Source organism: Cupressus sempervirens, chromosome 11, assembly GCF_028749045.1.
Source record: "Cupressus sempervirens isolate cs-2001-9-10 chromosome 11, ASM2874904v1, whole genome shotgun sequence".
NCBI classification, from domain to species: domain Eukaryota; kingdom Viridiplantae; phylum Streptophyta; class Pinopsida; order Cupressales; family Cupressaceae; genus Cupressus; species Cupressus sempervirens.
Genome location: NC_143128.1, coordinates 703183540 through 703208188, shown reverse-complemented (window position 1 = coordinate 703208188; position 24649 = coordinate 703183540).

Sequence of the window (24649 nt, the reverse complement as noted above, 5' to 3'; positions counted from 1 at the left end):
AATTGCAATTTGAGGGAAAAAAGGAAAAATTCCCCAGATATGGACAAGCTTCTGAAGATGATGATTAATTTTTTTTATCAAAAAAACATATCACAAAATAAAAAGTTGAAAGACTTTATTTTAAAAAAAAATTGTATATCATTTTAGTAAAAACTATGTGCTTTTTAAAAAGCCTTTCAAAAAAAATTCTAAAGCCTTTGTAAAGGATGTTGCATCATCCTATCAAATCATTGACATCAATGGCATACGTATACTTGTAATCGCAGGTTGTGACATCAAAAATTTTGGAGCCAAATTTTGACAACCATTTAACCATCATTTCTTTCATTTTTTTTGCCCTAAAGACATATTGATAGTTGCTTTTCCAAATCTTAGGCACATAGAGTTATTTTTTGATGAATCTTATATCGTTGAAAAGATCCTTTTGAGGATGTCATGATGGTGTGGGTTATTTGAATTTTTATTTCTATTTGGTTTCTTGTTTATGTTTTTTTTTTGTTGTTTCTCATGGTTCCTTGGTTCGATGGAGTGAGCTATGTATTTAATTTTTGTTCCTATGTACAAGTTGGATGCACTAGCTAAGAACCTATACATTTTATTGATATGGATCAATTACCATATATACACTCTTTTATTCATTCCTACTTTGGTTGCATCCTTCCATGTTTGATTAATTTTCTGTTCAGGATTTCGTATTTCATGTCATCTATATCTTCGAGTTTAGTTATTTTCCTTTGTGTACTTCTTATTCAAGAAGTTTCCTCTAAGAGAACTCACGCATTTTAGAGTCTTATCTACCTGGTCATGTTCTATTTTAGTGGAGGTTCTTCATATTAGCAATTAGTTTTTGATGGAGCTTTATAGCTTCTACATGCTATAGTGGTGTTCTAAATTATCATATCTTTTGTTCCTATCTTCAAGAATATTCTCTAATTGGGAGGCTTCTTTAGTCCCTCACTAGTTCTTTCAACATTATTTTCATCTCTTTTTGGAGTAGGACTTTTCCCATCTGGTGTTATCTATTTTGCATGTTTACCTAAACATTTGGTTGTGCTTCGGTACCTCATTAGGACTTTGTTGTCGAGACACAAATCTAGTTTCAGTAGTAGTTTCTATATTTTTAGCTACTCCCTTAATTATCTTAAGTAGGGACATTAGAGTAATTAAATATTTTCTAATTAACTCTATTTTATTTAAGCTAAACTTTAGGAATCTAATAATTAATTCTTTTATTAATTATTATAATGCAACCTAGGTTTTAGCTTTTAGGATTTTGATCTAATTTATAAGGATTGATCTCTTTCTAATTATTCATTCACTTTTGAAATTTCTATTTTTTCTCATCAAGAATGTTTCCACTATGGATTTGGGAATTTCAGTCTCCATAACTTTTGCTTCTCTCTTTCTTTGATAGGTGTTTGCATAGAGGTAATTCTTGAGAGTTGTGATGTCGATTTTTCATCAACTTCAACAAATTTAATAGTAATTTATGACTAAATAATGCTATGTAACATTTCAAATTGTTCTATCATATTTTTTTAATTAAAAATACTTCAATTTATTACATGATTAAAGAAATCTTAAAACTATAGATTATTATTTATAACAAGTGATACAAGGTGGCTAAGTACTTGCCTTTAGTTATGAAAAATCAATATTGATATAGAACTATCATAAATCAAATTTATAATTAGAGAGGGTAAGACCTTAATTTAAAATTAATTAATATGAAAATTCATAGCTCATGCGCTACAAAAGAGGTGTGCAAAGAAAAAGAAAACTCTAGAAAGGAAAAGTTGGCTGAAATATCTAATGGGTAAGAAGCACAAAGATTTTCCATCATAGTTGAACATGGTGAAAATGATGGAGTTGCAGGGAGAGAGCATCTTGTTTACCCCATAACATTTCCCATTTTTTCTTAGTTGTTCCCAATATTTTTTCTTTTAAATATAATCAATTTAATGCGACCTTAGTGGATGCATTCCAAGTTTCACATTTTCCAACTTAGAAATTATATATTCTTTTTAAAACAAGTATTTAATTGAGTAAAGAACAAACCTCTGTCACCCTTTTATAAAGGAAAAGGCTAACAAAAGTAAAAATTTTCAACTTCAGTGCATTAACGTGACATGTAATAACCCCTATCTAGTCATTCCAAATTAAAAGAACAAAAAAAAAAAAAGAACATTAAAAATTGTTGGTGTAAATAAGTATTTACTTATTACAGTTACATAAGTTTTACTTAGGTTAATGCATTATTTAATTATTTTGCATTATTTAATCATTATTTTAGGTGAGACACTTAGGAGTTTGTGAACTCTCATTGAGTTATGCAACTTTAATTATGCACATGATGGTGTCTACAACACAAGAGTATGCATCATTCACTGAGTTGTCATATTGACAATACATTTATCTGCACTCCTCATTTAGTGCATGTTGTCTACACCACTGATTTACGTGCTACACCATTGTAGGCTTATCCTCACATCATCACACTTAATCCCATGCTCAATAGAGGATAATCCATATTTGGTGGACATGTTCCTGTTTGTAGGACATATCATGATGTTGACTTCTATGCATTATAGAAGCTCTCTTGAGGCCTTTATATTCAGGCACTCCTAGTGTACTCTTAACCAATTATTAAATGAATATTGTCATTCTAATCAGACTCTATCTATTTTGGTCTACTATGTGCTTGTGTTGAGTTCTTTAGTTCTTGGGTGAATTCTGGCCTAAGTGAAATTCTTACATGGTATCAAAGCTGAGGGAGATTCTCATCATATAGTCGTTCAAGACTGTTCATGCTTTAGCACCTCAACATGAATTCAAAGGATCCATAGAAATTGAGAGTGTCTAGAGCTAGATCTAACCTCATCGTTGCATCTGGAGCATCGATTTGATGAAGATTGACTATAAATTTGCCTATATTGGGTGACTGTTGATCGTGAGGCAAAATTTTTTTGCAAATCAAAACTCTAAGGCTCCAATTTGCACTTCGGGTATGATTGTTTATTTGATCTGATTAGTTATTTTTCAAATCTGGTTCTCTGCAATTATTAAAAAAAAATTTGTATATTTTTAGAATTATTTTTTTCGTTTGGGCAGAGAAATTTTTTTTAAATTTTTTTGTTTGGGCAGAGAAAATATTTTTTGGTGGGATTGGGCAGTGACACCCTAGCCTGGCTCTATTATTTGGTGATATTATTTAATTTTTTAAGGCTAATTATTTAATAATATGCGTGCTTCACATGAATTTTGGCCAATATTCAGTGGCCTCCGTACAGTGCACCTTACAAATTTTTTCTGTCAATTAATCCACCAGCTGCATCGAATCAGTGAGCTCTGCCAAGACACTTTCCTGGTGAGCTTTGTTTACACCAATTGCTTGCGGCACTCTGCATTTAAACAACACATTGAGCACTTATCCCACGTATGTGGGATAATCTGCAGATAATCCAGTAGTCATTTTTAAATAAAACTTATAGCGGATAAAAAAATTTTTAGCATTGCGTGAGGTTTCAGTGGCCTACACGGAATACATGCAAATCCATAAACACTTCGCCACATAGACATATTTCCATGTCATACAATGAATGTACATGTCTAGTCAACATCTGACTTTGTATGCCACATCATCCCATAAGTAGCTTGATCAGAAAATCCATACATTGAGTCAGCAAGGACGTGGAATTTCTGTACATGCCCTATAATGATGACATCATCATGGCATCTTGCTAACATCATCAAAGGCCAAAGGAGATGCTAACATCATCTTTTCATGACCTAAATTTGATGATCATTTGGATATCATTCTAGGAGAAATTACAACTATTGAGACAGCCATATGATCGTCAAATTTAACCTAGTCATTCGCTGATGCAACCCCTTTGCAGATTTATTTTGGTTTTTGTTCTCGACTTCAAGAGGCCATAACTCGCACATCCAGACTCCAAATCAGGTGCAATTTTTTTAAAAATTGGGTAGAATTTTCTAAAAATTTTAGTGGTGCAACTATTTTCTAGTTTTGGGGCACAGATTGTTCAAAAATTATATATTTTGGCATCTATACCTAGATAATCCTATATTTTGCAACTTCAAAAGCTCCGTACGGGTATATTTGGAGTCAAAAATAGGTTCATTTTTTTTTTAAAGTGCATTTTTTTCATCTACTTTCTAGATCTAGCATCAGATTGTAGCATTGTGTGGAAAAAAGTGTCACTTTTAGCAATAGGGCCTTTCTTTGCTTTGTAATGCTTCAAAATTGTAGCACATTGTAAAGTTTCAGATTTGTACTCCATTAAGAGGTTGTAAAAAGAAAAATCAAAAGTCTACAAAGGAAAAAATGGAAAGTGGCCCATTGTAATCGCACTACTGATAAAGTGCCCAAAGCATCTATATTGGGGGGATATCTTGATTTAGTGAAAAGGGGAGGTGTTCTTGGTGTTGTGTTCTCTCTTTTCTGCACTTTTCTTTCATTTTCTACATTATGGACAACTTTAAGTTTCCTAAATTATCTCGTCATAACTATGCTTTGTGGTCAATCAGAATGTCGTATCACTTAATGCATAATGGAGTTTCACAATATGTAGATGGTACTCTTTCTAAACTAGCAAGTGATAATATATCAGCAAGTGAAATTTCTGATTGGGTAGCAATGGATAGAAAAGCCCTAGGTGATGTATGTTTGAGTGTAGATGATAAAATCATGTATCAAATCAAGAAATGTACTACATTTAAGGAAGCTTGGGATACCATCGAAAGCCTTTATGGTAAAGTGTTTGAGGAGGATGTGTTCAAAATTGAAGATGAGCTTGTTTCCTTAGATCCTAAGTCATATGACTCAATACAAGACTAAATCATTAAGGTGAATGAATTAAGGACCAAGCTTACTGATTGTGGGAGTTCTATCAAAGATGAAAAACTAATCTATCTCATACATAACAAGCTGCCATCGAAATATTCCACATTTGTATCTTCTTTTAACACCTCTAAGACTACCTTAGGGTCTACCTACAAGAAAGTCACTTTTGATGAATATGCTAAATTGTTTGATGATGAAGAAAAGAAGTTGAAATCAATGGGGATTCTCAAATCACATCAGTTCAAAGCATTGGTGGCCAACAATGAGGGTTTTCAAAATTCAGCTACATAATCTTCAAATAAAGGAAAGGGTAAGAAGAAATGGAAGAAGGACAAATCTAAGGATGCAAAAAAGACAACACCACAATCTAAACAACAAGGCAAGTCCTCAAATTCCAACAAGAAAGGGGACAACAACAATAAGGAGAAGAAGAAGTGTTCTTATTGCAAAAAATTGGGTCATGAAGAGCATGAGTGTTATGTCAAAAAGATTTATGAGTTGACTAACATCATGAAGAAACATAATGTTCCATTGCCTAATGCTTATAAGGAGAAAGGATCATCTTCAAATTCAGAGGGCAAAGGGCAAGCACTCATGGAAAATGAAAATTCTTCAAAGGAATGGATATTTGACTTAGGTGCCTCATACCACATGGGTTCTTCAAGAGAGGATTTTTCTTCATTGAATCACTCAAATGTACCACATATCTTCATGAGGAATGATAGCAAAATGGAAGTTGAAGGGAAAGGCAATGTGGAGATGGACAATGGAGAGTTTCAAGAGGTTCTCTATGTTCCAAACCTAAGTTCAAATCTCCTTTCAATCTACCAAATCAATCACCTTGGAGATGGACATAGAGTTGAGTTCCTTCTAGACTTAGTGTAGGTTCACAATCTTAAAGATGATTCCTTGGTTATAGTGGGGAAAGTGAATGATCACAAGAGGTTGTACTCTTTCTTGCATTTTGTGCCCAAGTCTCCTTCAAAGGCCATGTTATCTCAATCAAATTCAAGCATGTAGTTATGGCATGAGCGGTATAGTCATCTTGACTATCGCTATCTTCAAAAAATTTGCACATACCAAATGGTGAAAGGTCTACCTCAAATAAACTTTTCTAAGGGTGAATGTTCAACAAATTTAGTGGATATGAATCCAAAGGGGAAGTTACAAAGAGGGAAGTCTTCAAGAGCAATAGGTGTTCTCCAGATGGTTTACATGGTATTAGCAGGTCCTTTTGCATTAAGACATGGTCACTACATACTCACCTTAGTTGATGATTTTTCAAGGTTCACTTGGGTCTATTTTCTACATAACAAGATTGAAGTATTGGACACATTTCTAGACTTCAAGGCTCATGTAGAATGGAAATCCAAGAAAGCCATCAAAGTAATCTGAATGGATAATGGAAACACAGATGTGAACAGAAGACTTACGAACTTTTGTAGACATGAGGGCATTGATCTTCAAACTCCACCTGCATTTAGTCTACATAAGATAGATGTTGTAGCTTTGAGGATCTAAACTCTTAAGTCTATGGCAAGTTGCATGATACAAACCAAGTCTCTTGATCCATCATTAGAAGTCAAAGAAATCTCTAGTGCCACTCACATTCTTAGTCATTCTCCTCATCTAGCCTTAGATGGAAAACTCCTTTTGAGGCATGGTGTGGCAGAAAACCTATTGTGACACACTTTAGAGTTTTTGGTTGTCCTACATGGGCAAAGAGATCTTCTAGGGGATGCAAGGCATAGTCACCTTGACCTTGTACTTTCATTGGTTATGAAGATGGTGTGAAGGAATATAGACTTCTAGATCCAGAGACACATCAGATATTCGTGGAGAAGGATGTACATTTTGAAGAAAGTTCTCCAAGCTTGTCCTCTACTCCTCTTTGTACATCATACAGTGTGGAAAGTGAGAGTGATTCCAGAAATGGTGCTTCAATAGATTCAGACACATGGGGTTCTATTGATAGTTGTAGTGAGAGGTCACTTCATCAGTTCAGTCCACATGCATACATTGCCACAGTGATAGGTCTAGAACAACAGGGTACATTCAGTCTTCCAGATATAGGTTCAGTGACAGATCTGGGAGATAGTATTCATGATCTACCTCTTCTTCTTGATGTAGAAATACCTTCTTTAGTTGTCACAAGGGTTCTAGACTCTCTTATTCATTCTCTACATGGTCAATCCTCCTAGGTTGAAGTGATTGTCGATACTTATGATGAGCAGTTGCAATAGGGTTCTACATCAGTTGCAAAGTTAGATAGTTCTTGTGGATAGGTTCTTCAACCAATTGAGTAGGTTTCAGAGACATCACTTATCCATGGGATTCTTTCCACATACTGTAGAAGTATCTCATTTGTACCCTTGGCATTGTTTCTTCCTAAGGGGAGGAACACCATTCTACAATCTTGGATTAGCTTCTTCATCAGAGCAGTCACTGTTCGACATTCTTCTTTTGCGGGGGGGGGGAGCCCATCTTGTCTCTCTTCCTCTTCTCATCATTTTCTTATGTATATACTAGATGTATGTCATAATGGGGGGTCATGATTACTCCATTCATCCATGCATCCTTCTTTGTATCTGTTTTTTGGGGAGGGTTTTTCCCATGAGGTTTTCCCTCTTTCCCTACTTTATGGGAGATTGCATCTTCATTATGTACATGGGTACCTTAAATGGCCTAGTAGCCGGGACCCATATTGCATTTCATCCTAGATTTTGTAAGCTTAAGGGCATTCCCTTAACTTGCACTTAAGAGGGGGTGTTGGTGCAAATAAGTATTTACTTATTATACTTACTTAAGTTTTACTTAGGTTAATGCATTATTTTACTATTTTCCATTATTTTATTATTATTTTAGGTGAGACACTTAGGATTTTGTGAAATCTCATTGAGTTAGGCAACTCTAATTATGCACATGGTGTCTACAACATAGGAGTATGCATCATTCATTGAGTTTTCATATTGACAACATAGTTATCCACACTCCTCATTTAGCACATGTTGTCTACACCACTGATTTGCATGCTACACCATTGTAGGCTTATCCTCACATCATTTCACTTAATCCCATGCTTAATGGAGGATAACCCATATCTAGTGGACATGTGCCTGGTTGTATGACATATCATGATGCTGACTTCTATGCATTCTAGAAGCTCTCCTAAGGCCTTTATATTTAGGCACTCCTAGTGTACTCTTAATCAATTATTGAATTAATATTGTCATTTTGATCATACTCTGTCTATTTTGGTCTATTGTGTGCTTGTGTTGAGTTCTTTAGTTCTTGGGTGAATTCTGGCCTAAGCCAAATTCTTACAAAAACTACACCCCTAAAATTTTCTATTTCACCATCTCTTATATGCTTCTTAACTAAAATTCTCATCATTCCAAATATATATTAGCTTAAATTAATAGCATATAATGCACTATTAATAATATAGCAAAATATTATATCAATTATAAGTTTATGTATATTAATAAGATATTTTTTTATTATTTTTATAAATAAACGGAAAATGCCCATTTTATTGATTTCAAAAATATTTACAAAACTTTGTCTAGGTACCAAGAAAAAAAGAATAGGACAAAGAAAAACCCCAGTATAGCCTAAGACCAAAGTCTTGTATATGCACAGTTTTCCAAAATGGGACTTGAAGAGGGCATTCCCTATTTTAAAGAGAATTCCTCAAGGGCATACCTGCATTAATAGAGAATTTAAATTAAGTTACAAAATTGAGAGATATCTTTGGTGAACATATAAATATTGATTGAGAGAAAAAGAAAGGTGGAGTTTCATCCTTAAGGACTAGAAGAAGAGATCTCGAGCTTGAGACTAGAAGATGTTGTATGTACACATATCCATATGCAAAATGCTAAAAATAGAAACATGAAAATATTTCTTTCACTAAAAAAGACTAGCTTAGTATAACCCAACTCTGAATAATCAATTCTATTAGGCAACAGATGTAGAAGTACTATGCCCAAGCATGTTGAAACAAAAAGAAGAGCTTAACAAGGGCTTTTTGAAGAGCCTTCTAGAGGCATCTCACCCCATATTTAGATAAGAAGGCTTTAAACTATATTATATCTAGATAAATATTGCATTATGAAATATAAGAAAAAATCTCTTCTAGACCATGTGATGGGAAGCAAACAATAAATTAAAAGAATATTGGAAAGATACAAACCATGAAGAACCTTTCACCTATACCATCCCCAATATAGCCAACCTACTACATGTAGTAGATATCAAATAATTTAGCTTAAAGATCATTCATTAATATTATTGAGATAGAAAGCTAAAAATGATCATTTCCATTTCCATGGTACTAATTGGCCAAGTTTAAAGGCCTTGGAATTGAGGAATCAACTAGATTGGTATTAAAATTATAGGAAAACCAAACCTAGCTTGGCTTTATGATGACTAATACTTGCAAAAACATAACCACCACTATGGAAGAAATTATTTAAAAGATCCCTTTATGATTATTAACATTTCTCCTCTCTTGAAACAGAATAAGAAAATTTGAAACATAAAAGAATAAAACCAAGCATCATTCCTACTAAGATATATATCTCTCATTTATGAAGGTTAAGTCAACTTGTATTATTAAAAATTAAATAGCTATCCAAACCATAAGTATATTGTAAATTTTTCTTAAAATTTTCAAGTTAATAAGTCTTTTAGAAAAAAATCAAAGCTTCGGTCTCATTTTTGTCATATCGGACATACTAAGTGTTACTATATACATTAAATTATGAAAATTTGTTGGAAATATAGATGGAGTAACTAAGAGGGGGGTGAATCAGTTACCACAAAAACAAATCCACAAATCCTTTAGATTTCTTAAAACTTAATTATTGTTGTTACTCAGTAGCCACATAGAAAAATGTTGTAACTCAGTAGATTAACTTGTTACTAATCTTAAGCATTCACAATTATTAACATGCATGCAAAAGAAAATAACATGAACAAAAGAGACACCAGATTTAATGTGGAAACCTAATACAGGAAAAACCACCAAGTAACTAGCTACCAATTTTCACTCTTTTGAAATGAGCCCTATTAGGAGCCAACCCTGTTAAAGGTTTCAAAACACATTGTTAGGTGTGACCTGGTTAGAGGATTTAATCACCTTGTTAGGAGTGATCTTGCTAGAGGACTTTAGAACAATTCAATAGAATTGTCCACCTTGTTAGAGGATTTACAAAATGGCTGCTAGACCAACTCTGTTACGAGATTTAGGAATTACTACTACAATGGTGAGAAAGTAACAATAAGTAACCTAAATGAGATGCAACTAATTTTTTTTGTTATAAATCTTTGCTTTGCTTCACTAGGTCTTCTTTGATCGAATACAACTTTTCTACTCCTCAATGATATCTGATCCTTCTTCAAAATTCACTCACACTTCCTCTTCACAATCAACTCAGTTGCTTACTTGCCCATTCATTCATACTTTAGAATTGACAACTTGAACTTTTATTTATACATTACAAATTGTCAAGTCAGCTCAATTACAAGTTACATTAACCAATAAACCATACATCAGTTGACTATAGACATTACATTAAACAAATAAACTTTATTTCCCAAAATAATAAAATCATTCATTGGTCGATCGTGTTCAGTAAACACTGCTCCAAAAATGATTTCTAGTGTTAACCAGGTGAATCTCAATAAACATTGTGAACTATGCAAATTCCTTTGGAGACCGAGTGAACTCGATAAGAACTAACTTTCCTTCACTGACCTTGTGAGGTTGGTAGAAACTAATTTTTGACACAAAAGCCTTTAGTGCCCAAGTGAGCTCGGTAAAAATTGTCTTCATAGTGTAACTTTTAGAAATGCTCGGTAGACTCTATAATTCACTTTGCTAACCTTTTAGGCTCAGTAGACTTTATCTTTTTCCTTGCTGACCAACTGAGCTCAGTAGACTCTAACTAATAACTAATATGACATTTGTGTAACATCAAAGACAACACACAATTGAATAATTGTATTCAATAATCTCCCTCTTTGACAATGATGGCAACACAGTTCATTTCATAGTAGAATGAAATTTGAAAACAAGTCTTTTTTGATAGAATGTTTCTTCCTCTTACATTTCATTCTACAAACTTCTCAAATACAGTAACCTTCATCTATAAAGGAATTACATAGCTTCTTTACAATCATCAAACTCTTGACAAAAAAATTCAAATTTCAAAAAGATATGATATTATACTCTCCCTCTTTGAGAACATATGCCAAAGACAACACAAACCAAATGAATAGCAATGTACCTTATGTACTAATTCATATGCAATATTTCCATTATTATTCTATATCAACTAAAGGATTTTCAACTTGATACATGTTGAAGCATCACTACAACTTCATTGTAGTGAGCTTATATATGGGAATGACCCCTAACTTACCTCTTAGATACAAAAATGTATCTTTAGGTAAAGGTTTTGTGAATATGTCATCAATTTGTTCCTTTTATGGAGATATTCTAATTTGATCTCCTTATCCTACAACAATTCTCTGATAAAGCGATACTTTATTGTAGTGTGCTTTGTTTTTGAATGCACCACTAGATTTTTAGATATGTTAATTGCACTTGTATTACCACAAAAAATAACAACAAGTTCTTTGATTTCTTCCTTCATACCTTCCAATAACTTTTTGAACCAAACAATATTAGAATAGTTTACTGCTGCAACAACATACTTTGCTTCTACTATGGATTGGGATGTACAATTTTTCTTTTTACTTGTCCAAGAAACCAACCTCTTTCCAAGAAAGAAATCTCCTCCACTTGTACTCTTTATGTCATCAATGTTTCCTACCCAATTTGTATCAATAAACACTTTCAAATCTAGATTACCTCCAAATTTGTACCATAATCCATAATCTTTAGTTCATTTCAAATATCTTATGATCCTTTTGATTGCCATCATGTGATTTTGTCTTAGTTTTTCTGAAAATCTTTCTACAATACCAACTGCAAGGGAAAGATATGGCTTTGTATACACTACATACTGCAACTTTCTAATCATAGATCTATACAATGTCTAATTTATCTCCTTTGATTCATCATCCTTGGTAAGTTTCAATCCAGTACACATATTAGTCCCAATTGGTCTATAGTCTTCCATACCAAAAAATTTCAATATCTCCTTGATATATTTAAATTTAGTGATATAAATGCCATTCTTACTCTACTGAATTTGATTTCACCAAACATTGACATCTCAAATTCCTTGTTCATTTATTCTGAAAATTCTTTACAAAGATCATCATTTCCTATGAACAAAGTATCATTCACAAATATTTCTACCAAAACAATATTATTATCTAGTCCTTCCTTGATATAAAAGCTACTATTATCATTATTTATTTGAAAATCAATCTGAATAAGATAGTTATGCAATCTTTCATACCATGCTCTAGGGGCTTGTTTTATACCATATAATGCCTTGTGTGATTTGCAGACCATGTCCTTCTTGTCTAGATCAACAAAACCTTCAAGCTACTTGATGAAACCTCTTCATCCAATATACCATTGAGACATGCTAACTTGACAAACATCTGATAAACTTTAAATCCTTTGTATACATCATATGGAAGTAAGGTCTTGACACCTTCCAATCTTGCAATAGGACCAAATGTTTCTCCATAGTCTATTTCTTCTTCTTGAGAGTATCCTTTACATACCAGTCTAGCTTTCTTCCCTGACACCTTACCATCTTCATTCAACTTATTTCTGAATACCCACTTAGTTCTAATCATATTTTTTGTCTTTAGGCCTGGGTACAAGAGTCCATATTTTTTTTTCTCTATCTGCTCCATATCTTCATTCATAGTCTCAACCTAACTTTCATTTTCTAATGCATCTTTGACACTTCTAGGTTCAAAATCAGCAAGTAAACAAGTACCTTTCAACTTACTACTTGTCATAGTACCTTCAGGTTTGTCTCAAATGATCTAATCTAGTGCATGATATCTCCTAACATATTTGGCTAGTATAGGTTCCTTGCCTGTTGAAAAAATTGCATTATCATCCTCTTGTACTTCAACTTCAAGTTCTAGTTGCTCTGTCTATTACTCAGGTCCTTCAGACTCAGTAGGCATTGGCTCAATTTCTTTCAACTCAGTTACTGAAGACTCAGGGGTAGAAGAATCTTGATTGACAAATGTATTTGGCACTATATTAGGTTCAATGAAAATAAATCTCCTATAGTCTTCTAGTTCTCTTTTTCTTTCTACAAACTCATCAACTTTCACATGTGCACTTTCTATGACTTTGTGAGTAGACAAATTCAAACATCTATATGCTTTACTCTTGCAAGAATATCCCAAAAATATTCCTTCATCACCCTACACATCAAATTTACCTTTTTTAGATTCTTTTAAAATGTAACATTTTCTTCCAAATGCTTTTAGGTAACTTACATTAAGTTTATAACCATACCATAACTCATAGGGGGTTTTGAATGAATCCTTCCTCAACTATACTCAGTTCAAGGTATGAACAAGAGTGTTGATAGCTTCCTTCTAGTATTTGATAGTAATACTCTTTTCAATCATTAAGGTTCTTGCATATTCCATGATAGATCTATTCCTCCCTCCAGCTATTCCATTTTGCTGAAGAGTTTTAAGGGCTGATACCTGTCTTTTGATCCCTCTTTCAATGCAAAATTTATTGAACTAATGAGAGATGAATTCACCATCTTTGTCTGACATCAAACATTTTAGTCTTTTTCCTATTTCCTTCTCAACTCTAGCTAAATACCACTTGAACTTCTCAAATGCTTTTAATTTCTCTCTCAAGTACATGAAAATCATCATTCTTGAGTAATCATCAACAAAAAGAATGAATAAATTTTCACTAGTATAGCTTTCAATTCTAATAGGTCCACACAAATCAGTATGCACAATTTTTAAAACTTTTTCAAATTGATAGTTCTTAATTTTAAACCTAGTCTTTCCCATCTTACTAATCTAACAATTCTTGCATAGATCAACCTCAAGTTTCTTTATAATAGGAATGCCACTTACTTTCCTAAATTTACTTATTTTCATCAAGTTATCAAAGTTCACATGACACAACCTCCTATGCCATAACCAACTTTCTTCAACTTGAGCAATAAAACATGAGCATTCGCCAAGTTCAAGATAGAAAAAGTTACCTTTTGTCTATGTGCCTAATCCAATCAGCTTTCCCTTGTCATCTAGTATACTTTCTTTTCTATGCATGAATTCCACTTTGAATCCATTATTGAGTAGTTGTTCCACACTCAACAGATTGTGTTTTAGTCCTTCTACCCAATTTGCATTATCACATACAAGTTGTTTGGTTAGTGAGATTCTTCCTCTTCCTTTTATGTGACAAGGTTCATTATTACCAAACCTCACACTACCACCATCATAGTCTTCAAACTGTTCAAACTTAGTTTTATCACCAGTCATATAATGAGAGCAACCACAATTTATGATCCATGTATCATTTTTTCTCACATGAGAAATAAGTGTCATTTTATCTTCCTCATCATTATCAGATTCATCTTTCACAACAATGTAAACAATCTCATCTTCTTCATCATTAGAATCATTAGAATTCTTAGCCATGAAACATGTTTTCTTACCTTTTTCCTTGAATGATTTGAAGTATTTCTTGCCATCACACTTGTGACCTTTCTTCTCATCCTTTTTCTACTTATTTGGGAACCTGGCAACAATATGTCCAATTTCTTCACAAGAAAAACATATTAGATGAACCTTACCTTTGTATTTTCCTTTGCCTCTAGAATATTTCCTTGCTAGTAGAGCTTCAACCACCTCAAGATCATTGTCTGAACTCTGTTCTGATTCTTCTTCACTTTCTGACTAAGAATCCTATATCTTCTTTCCTTTCTCCTTCAGTGAAAGCTTGGATTCAAGTGCTAATTCAATGTTCTTGGTAGTTGGAACATAGTTATCATAGTTATCTAGCTCAAATGTAGTCAATCTTCCCACTATGACCTCTAAATTTATCTTATGATTTTCTTCACATCTTCTTTCTTAAATTGCATAAATGGGAAGTAATGTTCTAAGATCTTTACTTGTAATTGTTTCCTCCTTAATATCTCCTCTAGAGGCTTTGATTGCAGTAACACTTGCTTTGACTCTTTCAACATATTTTGCATTGTTTTCATCCTCTCTCATTGTCATTTGATCAAATTGTCCTCTTAAAATTTCTTCTTTGGCTCTTCTTACATTATCATCTTCTCCATAGATATCTTTCAGCTTGTTCCACATTTCAAATGCAATTTTATAGTTTTTGACATCATCAAATTCTTCATAGCTTAGGGCAGATGCAATATCTATCATTATAGTGTTATGAATCTTCTTCTTAGCAATGTTATTAGAAGATAATGTACTAGAAGGAGTTACATATGCTTCATCAAGATATTTCATTCTTGTGTCTCCAATGAAATCCAGATGAAGTCTCATGAGACCTTGCCATGTGAAAAATTTATCCCTGTTAAGCCTTGCAATTTCCCTCTTGTAAGACATCCTAATTTTTAGCTTAGATCCTTGAAATCCTTCTTGTAAGCACCAAAATCTTTCATACCAATTTTTGGAAATATAGATGGATTAAATAAGAGGGGGGTGAATTAGTTACCATAAAAACAAATCCATAGACCCCTTAGACATCTTAAAACTTAACTACTATTGTTACTTAGTAGCCACATAGAAAAATGTTGTAGCTCAGTAGATTGACTTGTTACTGATCTTAAGCATTCACAATTATTGACATGCATGCAAAATAAAATAACATGAACACAAGAGATACCAAATTTAACATGGAAATCCAATATGGGAAAAACCACCAAGTAACTAGCTACCAATTTTCACTCTTCCAAAGTGAGCTCTATTAGGAGCCAACCCTATTAAAGGTTACCATTAGGTTTGACCCTATTAGAGGATTTATTCACCCTATTAGGAGTTGCCTTGCTAGAGGATTTTACTACAATTATGTAGAACTATCCACTTTGTTAGAGGATTTACGAAATTGATGTTAGACCAACTATGTTAAGAGATTTAGGAGTTATTGCTACAATGGTGCGAAAGTAACAATAAGTGACTTGAATGAGATATAACTGAACTTTTTTGTTACAAATCTCTGCTTTGCTTCACTAGATCCTCTTTGATCAAATACAACTTTTTTTCTTCTCAAGGATATCTGATCCTTCTTCAAAATTCGCTCACACTTCCTCTTCACAATCAACTCACTTACATACTCACTCATTCATACATCCATTTATTCATACTTTAGAATTGACAACTTGACCTTTTATTTATACATTACAAATTGTCAATTTGACTCAATTACAAGTTACATTTACCAATAAACCATACATCAGTTAGCTATAAACATTACATTAAAAAAATAAACTTTATTTCACAAACAATGAAATCCTTCATTGGCTGAGCCTGCTCACTAAACACTGCTCCAAAAATGATTTCAAATGTTAACTAGGTGAAGCTCGATAAACACTACTCCAAAAATGATTTGAAATGTTAGCTAGGTAAAGCTCCTTAAACACTACTCCAAAAATGATTTCTAGTGTTAACTAGGTGAAGCTTGATAAACACTGTGAACTCTAGAAAAACCTTTGGAGACCAAATGAACTCAGTAAGAGCTAACTTTCCTTTATTGATCTTGTGAGCTCAATAGAAACTAATTTTTACCATAGAAGCCTTCAGGGTCCAAGTGAGCTCGGTAGAAACTGTCTTGACAGTGTAACTTTTAGAAACACTCAGAGACTTTATAATTCACTTTACTAACCTTCTAAGCTCAATAGACTCTATCTTTTCCCTTGTTAACCAACTAAGCTTGGTAGATTTTGTCTGATAACTGATATGACATTTCTATAACATCAAAGATAACACATAGTTGAATAATTGTATCCAACAAAATTAACCTTAGAGGACTATAAATTCATGAAGACTTTAGAGAGATCTTTAATAGCATCTCTTAGGGACCTCTCATGTAGAATCCCCTCCTTTTCAAATTTTTTCTCTAGCTAGTCCAAATCAATGGGGTCTAGGATAGAGAAGAAGTAAAAAAAAAAACCTAATGTTTCTCAAGTAGGCCTCCCTATCTTCTTAGAAACTCATCGGGTCCTCTATGAAAATTATCAAATAAGTGGGGATAGTTTCCCCACTAATGTAGATAAAATTATAATTATTTACAAGGGGAATAGTAATATTCCCTTTAATATATAATAGAACAATGTCAAGATCTCCCAGTAGATGGTCTTCAAATAGTTTATGACAAAGACCTGCCATCAGCACATTGTCCACATAGAAATCATGGACTACTCAATGAACATAGAAATAATTTCTATGTTAGAGAGTAACCTATTTGGATGATTGATATAGTGGGTTCATTAGTACTAAAGAAATTTCCCTCCAAATTACCCAATCCTTGACATAGATAAATTGCACAATTCTTTAAATCTTGATAGGCTTGTCGAAATCCATAAGATGAGTAGGAGAGTTTATCTTTATTGGTGTATGCATAATTTTTCTTATGAGAAAGAGACCAACATTCCTCAATAGATAGAGGGGAGTGGGGCATAACAAATATGCCACTTTTCTCAAGAAAGTAGGAGCAATAAAGGCTTACACAAAGGATGAAGTAACAAATGCACAAAAAGTAATTGCCACCCTATTTAGGCATTAAATAAGTATACATTGTAAGTACACCCAAGATTAAAATTGTATAAATAAAGATTTCCATGATTAATAAATCAAAGATTGATAAGTTGTTTGGGGAATTCTACGAAATAATTTAAATATCCTCATCATTATTAGTGGTCAAAAGGCCCTTAAGAGTGTGGTTTAAAAAATTCTACAAATGAACAAAGTTAGATTGAATGGGATTTTCGTCCCCTTTAAAATAAAAGGTTGATTTTCAAATATAGAAGGATACTCAATTTTAAAATGTTAGAATAAAGAACTAAGTATAGAATTAAAATGTATCAAAGAGGATAGAGGTTAGAAACATAATTCAAATGATGGTTTAAAAACTAAGTGAAAAACATTGAAGGATGTAGATAAAATAACCTAAGATCCTCTACATATCCAATTGAATTTATATATATTAAATTTTCTTGATCTATTAAGCACAAATAGTTTAACAAGAGGGGAGAATGTGAAATTCCCTCACAATATCACATATGTCTTATGGGCCCTCTAATCAAATGCTTTGAATAATACTTGTCTTATTTAGGCCACCAGCTCCTTCATTTTCTAACTAGTCTCTATAGATGTGGTTAATTTTATTTTTCTTGAATAACTTGAGGAGATCTAATGCATTTGTCAATAGTGATTCAAATTTTCAATTAGGAATGGATCCCTTTTGGAGGGAATTAATGATGATGGTTGAATCATCCTCAATTAAGATGTTTTCAAGATTGAAAAATGAACATAGCCACAGGTCTTCCCCAAGTGCTTTTAACTCTACCTCATTCTTAGATATATTACCCATGCATTTACAAAAATTGATCAAGATGTCTCATTTATGGTTTCAAATACAACATCCAATGCCATCAACCCTTAGGTTCCCATGAGAAGCTCCATCAAAATCCATTTTCACCCATTCCTTTTGGGGAGGGGACCAAACACAATTCTTAGTATTATTTTGGTTTTTTCCTTTTCCAATAAAACGTGGAAGTTTAAGACCTAACCACCTATTTCAAATGGAACCTCTCCATTTGGTAAGGGCTTTTTCGGATCTGCCATTACTCCACACCTTACTATCAATAACCTCACTTATTAGGGTCTCCATTTTACTAGTAAGATTTTGATTATCCATCTTCAAATTCTTAAAGATCCTCCTATTCCTTTCTTTTCATAAAATTCTATGGGAATTATGGAAGGAGATATTATCCATAATTCCTTGAATATGTTGTGTTTATTGAAAATAGGACAACATAGAGAAAGGACCAAATAGAGTTAGGGAGAGATGTTTTCCAAGACATCTTTTTGAAGAATGGGTTCCAATACAGGCTAGCATAATTATAGTTAATTAATAAATGGTTGGTATCTTCATCTTCTTTTTCATAGAGTGGACACCAAAGGGGGCCTTCATAGCCCATACTTATAAATTTATTGGTGGTGGGGATTTTTCCTTAAAGAGAAAGTTAAGAGAAAGCCACTACTTTGGAGAGACAAAGATTGTCCCAACACAAGATATGAGGTAGCTCCTCCTTAGGAAGGTTTCTTCTTTGTAAGGAAACTTGCAATAAAGAATATAACTACTTTACATAACCCATAATAGAGCTAAAATAAACATAGAATTAAAATCTAGATGTAATAGAATAAACAACATACCCACAAAATTGTGACACAAGATATACCCTGGGAAACCCTCATTGAGGGAAAAATCTAGCCTTAAAAAGCATCCATCACCATGTATTATTCAACAAAAAATACAATTTCCATACGACCATGGAAGCCTTCAAAGCCATAGCCACAATTGAGAAAACTATGTGAACAAGTATGAATCCACACATCCCATGCCATGCTTCTGACCCTCACAAATGCTCCCTTGGCGAACCTATCAAGCCTTGTCCCACTCAACTCTTGCCTTTTTTGCCTTTTCCTTGTCACATCAAAAACTACCCTTGTGGTTGCTTATATAGTAGCAAGTCCCACTAAACTACGAAGTGGTATTACATAAACCATGTACCAAAACCATGTGCTACCTAACCCATTGACCCCACATTTAATATTGGGCATTTAATTCTTTTCCCCAATATTAAATAATTACATAAAATATTATGAAAATGTTACAATACAACTCATGAATATTATTCCATGGGAATATTTACATGTTGCATGTCCATATAGATGCTCCTAGATAGAACATTACATAATAAAATAAAATAATAAAATTTAAGCAATATTCTATAATGTGTGCAACACCCATTATCTCAACAATCTCCCACTTGTTGTATACATTGCATAGGGTCAATCCATAGTCATATAAATAAAAAAGGGAATAATCCAGGCTCCCAACACATCCACCATCATAGATCAAAGTACACCAAATGCTCCATTCTAGTACATGCAACAAAATCAAAGTATCTAGCATCTTAAACATGAATGATATCCCCTCCTATTATGTCACTACCACTAGACATACATAGAATTAATCAAAAGAGAAAGCCACCCAACCTATCACATTAGAAGATCTTAAAATCCTATACCAACTGAGATGCCAAGCATAAAAAACTTGATCCAAAGGTAATCACATGTATCTGTAGTTGTCAAATATCTATAGCTGAAATAGCACTCACAACAAGTGCCAAACACATCCAACTATCCAAATTGTACATCATCAACATATCTAATTTGTAACCTACAATCACAATCCTCAATAGTAATACTTGCAACATATATACCAAGAAGCTCCACTATAAAAAATAATGGAAAATCTATAACCAATCCATTCACAACATCTCAAAGAAGTGAATCCATGTAGTCTCAAGGAAATCCACAATACATAAACTAATAACCTACAAGAAAAACTCTCATAACAAGTCTCCAATAGTCTCCCAAGTTCTCCACAATCAACAAAGGAAAGAGATAAAGGGATAGACATGTCATCTCTCACATGACATACTGATGCAGGAGAATTTTGGATTTACTTGGTAACTACTTTGGAATTCATGGGAGGAGGCTTAGTAGTTGCTTTGGAGGGCATTTGGACTGGTACTCAGTCAAAGAAGGATTGCAGCTCGGCATGGTCTAGGGAGCTCGACATGGTCTATGCAGCTCAGCATGGTTTTGGGAGCTTGGCATGGTCTACGGAGCTCGACATGGTCTACGGAGCTTAGCATGGTCTATGCAGCTTGGCATGGTCTTGGGAGCTCAGCATGGTCCTTGGTTGCTCAGCATGGTCTTTGGAATTCAGCATGGTCTATGGAGCTCGGCATGGCCTTTGGTTTCTTGACATGGTCTGAGAATTTGGTATCTATTTCAAGTTGTATAACTAATTTTTCACAATTTGTTAAAAGATAAAACTTTCAAATATTGAAGAGGGCCTAGACTTCTACCTATGGTTCCAAGCTTGAGTTCTAATTCATTCAGAGATAGGAGATATCACAATTTTTCTAAGACATCAATTTTGGGAATTTAATTGTTGTAGGAGGTCGACTTTAGCATTTAATTTGTGTTTTGGGCTGACTTGTGGGTTAGATTGGTATAAGTAGGGGTTTTGGGGAAGTCTTTAGTGATGATTCATTCACTGAGAAGAGGAGTGGGTGTGGGAAGTAGCAGAAGAATGAGTTTTCTTGAGTCTATGAATAGAGCACCAAATATGAGGTAGTTTACAGTGATGGAGTTGTGAATGTGTGAGTAGAGTGCCAAATGTGAGGCAATTTTCACTTGGATGAAGTTGGAGTAGAGCTAGTAGCTATGGCTTGAAAAATAATGAGATAGCTTGGTGGGCTTGTGAGCACAAGTTGAGATCTCCCTTTTGGGTTTCTACCAGAGTGTGGATCTGGACTAGCTTGTGTTTGGGATTAGATCTTGAGGGATCTTGCAAAACTATTACTTGCTTTCTATTTGGCCATAATCAAGAAGGCCTTATAACCTAGCCCATTGCATGTAATTAGTTATATTTTATGAATATATTATTGTCATTTGGTATCAGATCTTTCATTATTTCTCCTTGTTCTTATGTTTATGTTGTGTGGTCATATTGCACCGTGTCACATACATGAACACAAACTAGTGATCACAATTTCTAACCAATCTCAAATCCAATGTAAGTGAAATTGAACATCTAGGAAGATAACCAAGACCAAAGAAACCATGCAAATCATAACCTATATCATGTCATTCTACACACACCTCTAGATGTAAACTATGCAAGTATAATCTCCTCCATAAAACCCCAACAAGAAGTTGCAATAAAATCCAAACTATACCATATAACTAATCATGGATGTAAGCATCTCACAAGAATATCAAACTCATAATCCATTCATAAATCAAGGAATAACTATTCCTAATCCAAGGAATATACACAATATAAAACTATCTCCAAAACTCAACCAATGTAACAACATATGCAAATGGAGATAACTAATGCTAAACCATCTCTTAAATGAACCCTCTAAAACTAACTTATGTACCATAGCTCAAGATCTATATCCATGAAAGAAGGGCATAAATAAAATGCAACTGAGAGAAACAATGGGATATACCTCTCAAGTAGCAAACCGCCAAGTAGACCAAGAGTGAGGAATGAAAATGCTCATCAAGATATCCTTGTCTCCAACCAAGACTCATCTAAGAATAATATCCTCTCAAGTCTATATTAGGTGAATTCCCCTTGAACTTCCTACTAAAACCATCAACTATCCCAACAAACACTTCTCTAATCCAAGAGAAATCAACATCACCACCATCTTTAAGTATCGATGAGCACCTGTAATCAATCAATCCATGCCAACTCCAAATACAACATTTCATTATCATGAAGTATCTAGCTTATGATCAATGTAATCAATACCAAGAAACTGAACTAAGATCAATGTCAAAGCTCCAACCATGGCCTCAAGAACATAAACATGACAACTTGATTTAACCATCTCAACTAAAGAGATAAAATTCTCAATAAGAACATACTATAACATGTCACAACTCTAATTGTGTATCAAGAGTATACCATGACATAATAATGAAACCATCCTCACACCAAGGATAACATGCCAAATGAAAAGATAAACCACACCTTTACAAAGAACCCCATTAGTCCTCAAGATGCAACCATCTCCACACACCATGAAGGAAATCCATCTCCACATATCATGAAGAACCATCTCCAAACACCATGAAAAAAACCTAGAACCCTATGAGTCCTCAAGATCTAACCATCTTCACAAACCATGACAATAAAAAAGTGCACCATGCAAAGGTCAAAGATGCTTCTGCAGCAAGAGGATCTAAGACAAACCTCCAACATCTAAAAACACTCAATAAATATATATCAATGCCAATAACTCCCACTTAACCATGGTACCAAGTCACTTATAGCAACATAAAATCCATATCCTATATGAAGAACCTCTAAGTCTACACTCACACAACCAAAGTGTCAGTACCAAGTGAAAGTAAGATCTCCAAACCAAGAAGATACGTACCAAACTAGGAACTAATCCTACACTGTCACCCCATCACTATCACAAGATCCCACTAAACTATGTATCCAAGCTATCCATGACATAATGATGAAAAAAAAACCTTCCTCTAACCATGAGAATCAACCAAGGCATTAAACCATCAAAGAACTCAAAGTGCACATCATGAGCTCCCAAAAAGGAACCAAATAACCATGATCCTCAACCAAGAAGATATGCCACCATAACCAAATTAGGAATCCAAAATAATGATCATCAAGGATGTACCTTTATATCCAATCATGTCATGTCAAAAATCTATGACGCCATGATCACATCCATGAACTGAGCATCTAACTCTCAATATTGTCTAACCTATTAGCATACAATACTCAACCACAATCCTCCACTATGACTATACTTGGTAACAACATCTCATCTATTCTACATGAAGAAATAATTACAAAATCATGTGACTTAGGGCATAGAAAACCCAACTCCAAGCCACCAATCTGAATATGAATCAATAATGAAAGATTAATGGGAAAAGATAACCCATATCCAAGCTATAAATACAACTTGTAAGTATAGACCACTTACAACAATGCACAGCTTGTAGACCCAACAAGTTATCATACATATCCAAACCAAATACTGATAACCATATCATCATGAGACCAATCTAAAATATGCACTGAGTATACAATGATATCAAATCTTAAATCTCCAAATAGACAATTTTATAAAATTACAATGTTGCCATAGTCAAAATATACCATAACTATTCAGATCAATATATCACCAAATAAATCATTCCAAACCTGCAACAAATCTGACCCAATGTGTAGAGCTCTTCAAGAGCTTTTAATTGACTACTCAAAGTCCAAAATCTGACTCTGTATGTCCAAGTTATGCCCTAATCTATGCTACAAATAAAAAACATCTAACTTTCAGGCTCTTAAAACTTTAAAAAAATTCAAAATCATAGAACCAAACCAAAAAACTCTTTCATTTCCTCTGAACATGGCCAATCTAAGGCATATTATATATCAAAATTTATGGAAACATCAACTTGGATCTAATGGTGAGGTCAATTTTTACCTAGGAGCTCATTTATATAAGCTACCCCCTAAAACCCTTATTTTAATGAAACATCCAAAAAACCCTTTTGTCTAAAAATTTTACATGCCCAAAATCTACCAACATTCGATGATAACAGCAAATCCAAAATCTTTAGATCTGCAATAAATAACTCATATATCTTGCCCTTTCTTTTACCTACTCATGCATTCCCATGGATTCAATCTAGAGTTACAATAATAAAACCATAGCTCTAATACCACTTCTAAGAAAACTTGCAATAAAGAATATAACCATTTCACATAACCCATAATAGATCTAAAATAAATATGGAATTAAAATCCACATGCAAGAGAATAGACAACATACTCACAAAATTGTGACACAACATATACCTTGGGAAACCCTCATTGAGGGAAAAACCCAACCTCTAAAAGCATCCATCACCATGTATTATTCAACAAAAAATACTATTTTAATACAACTATGGAAGCCTTCAAAGCCAATAGCCACAACCAAACAAACT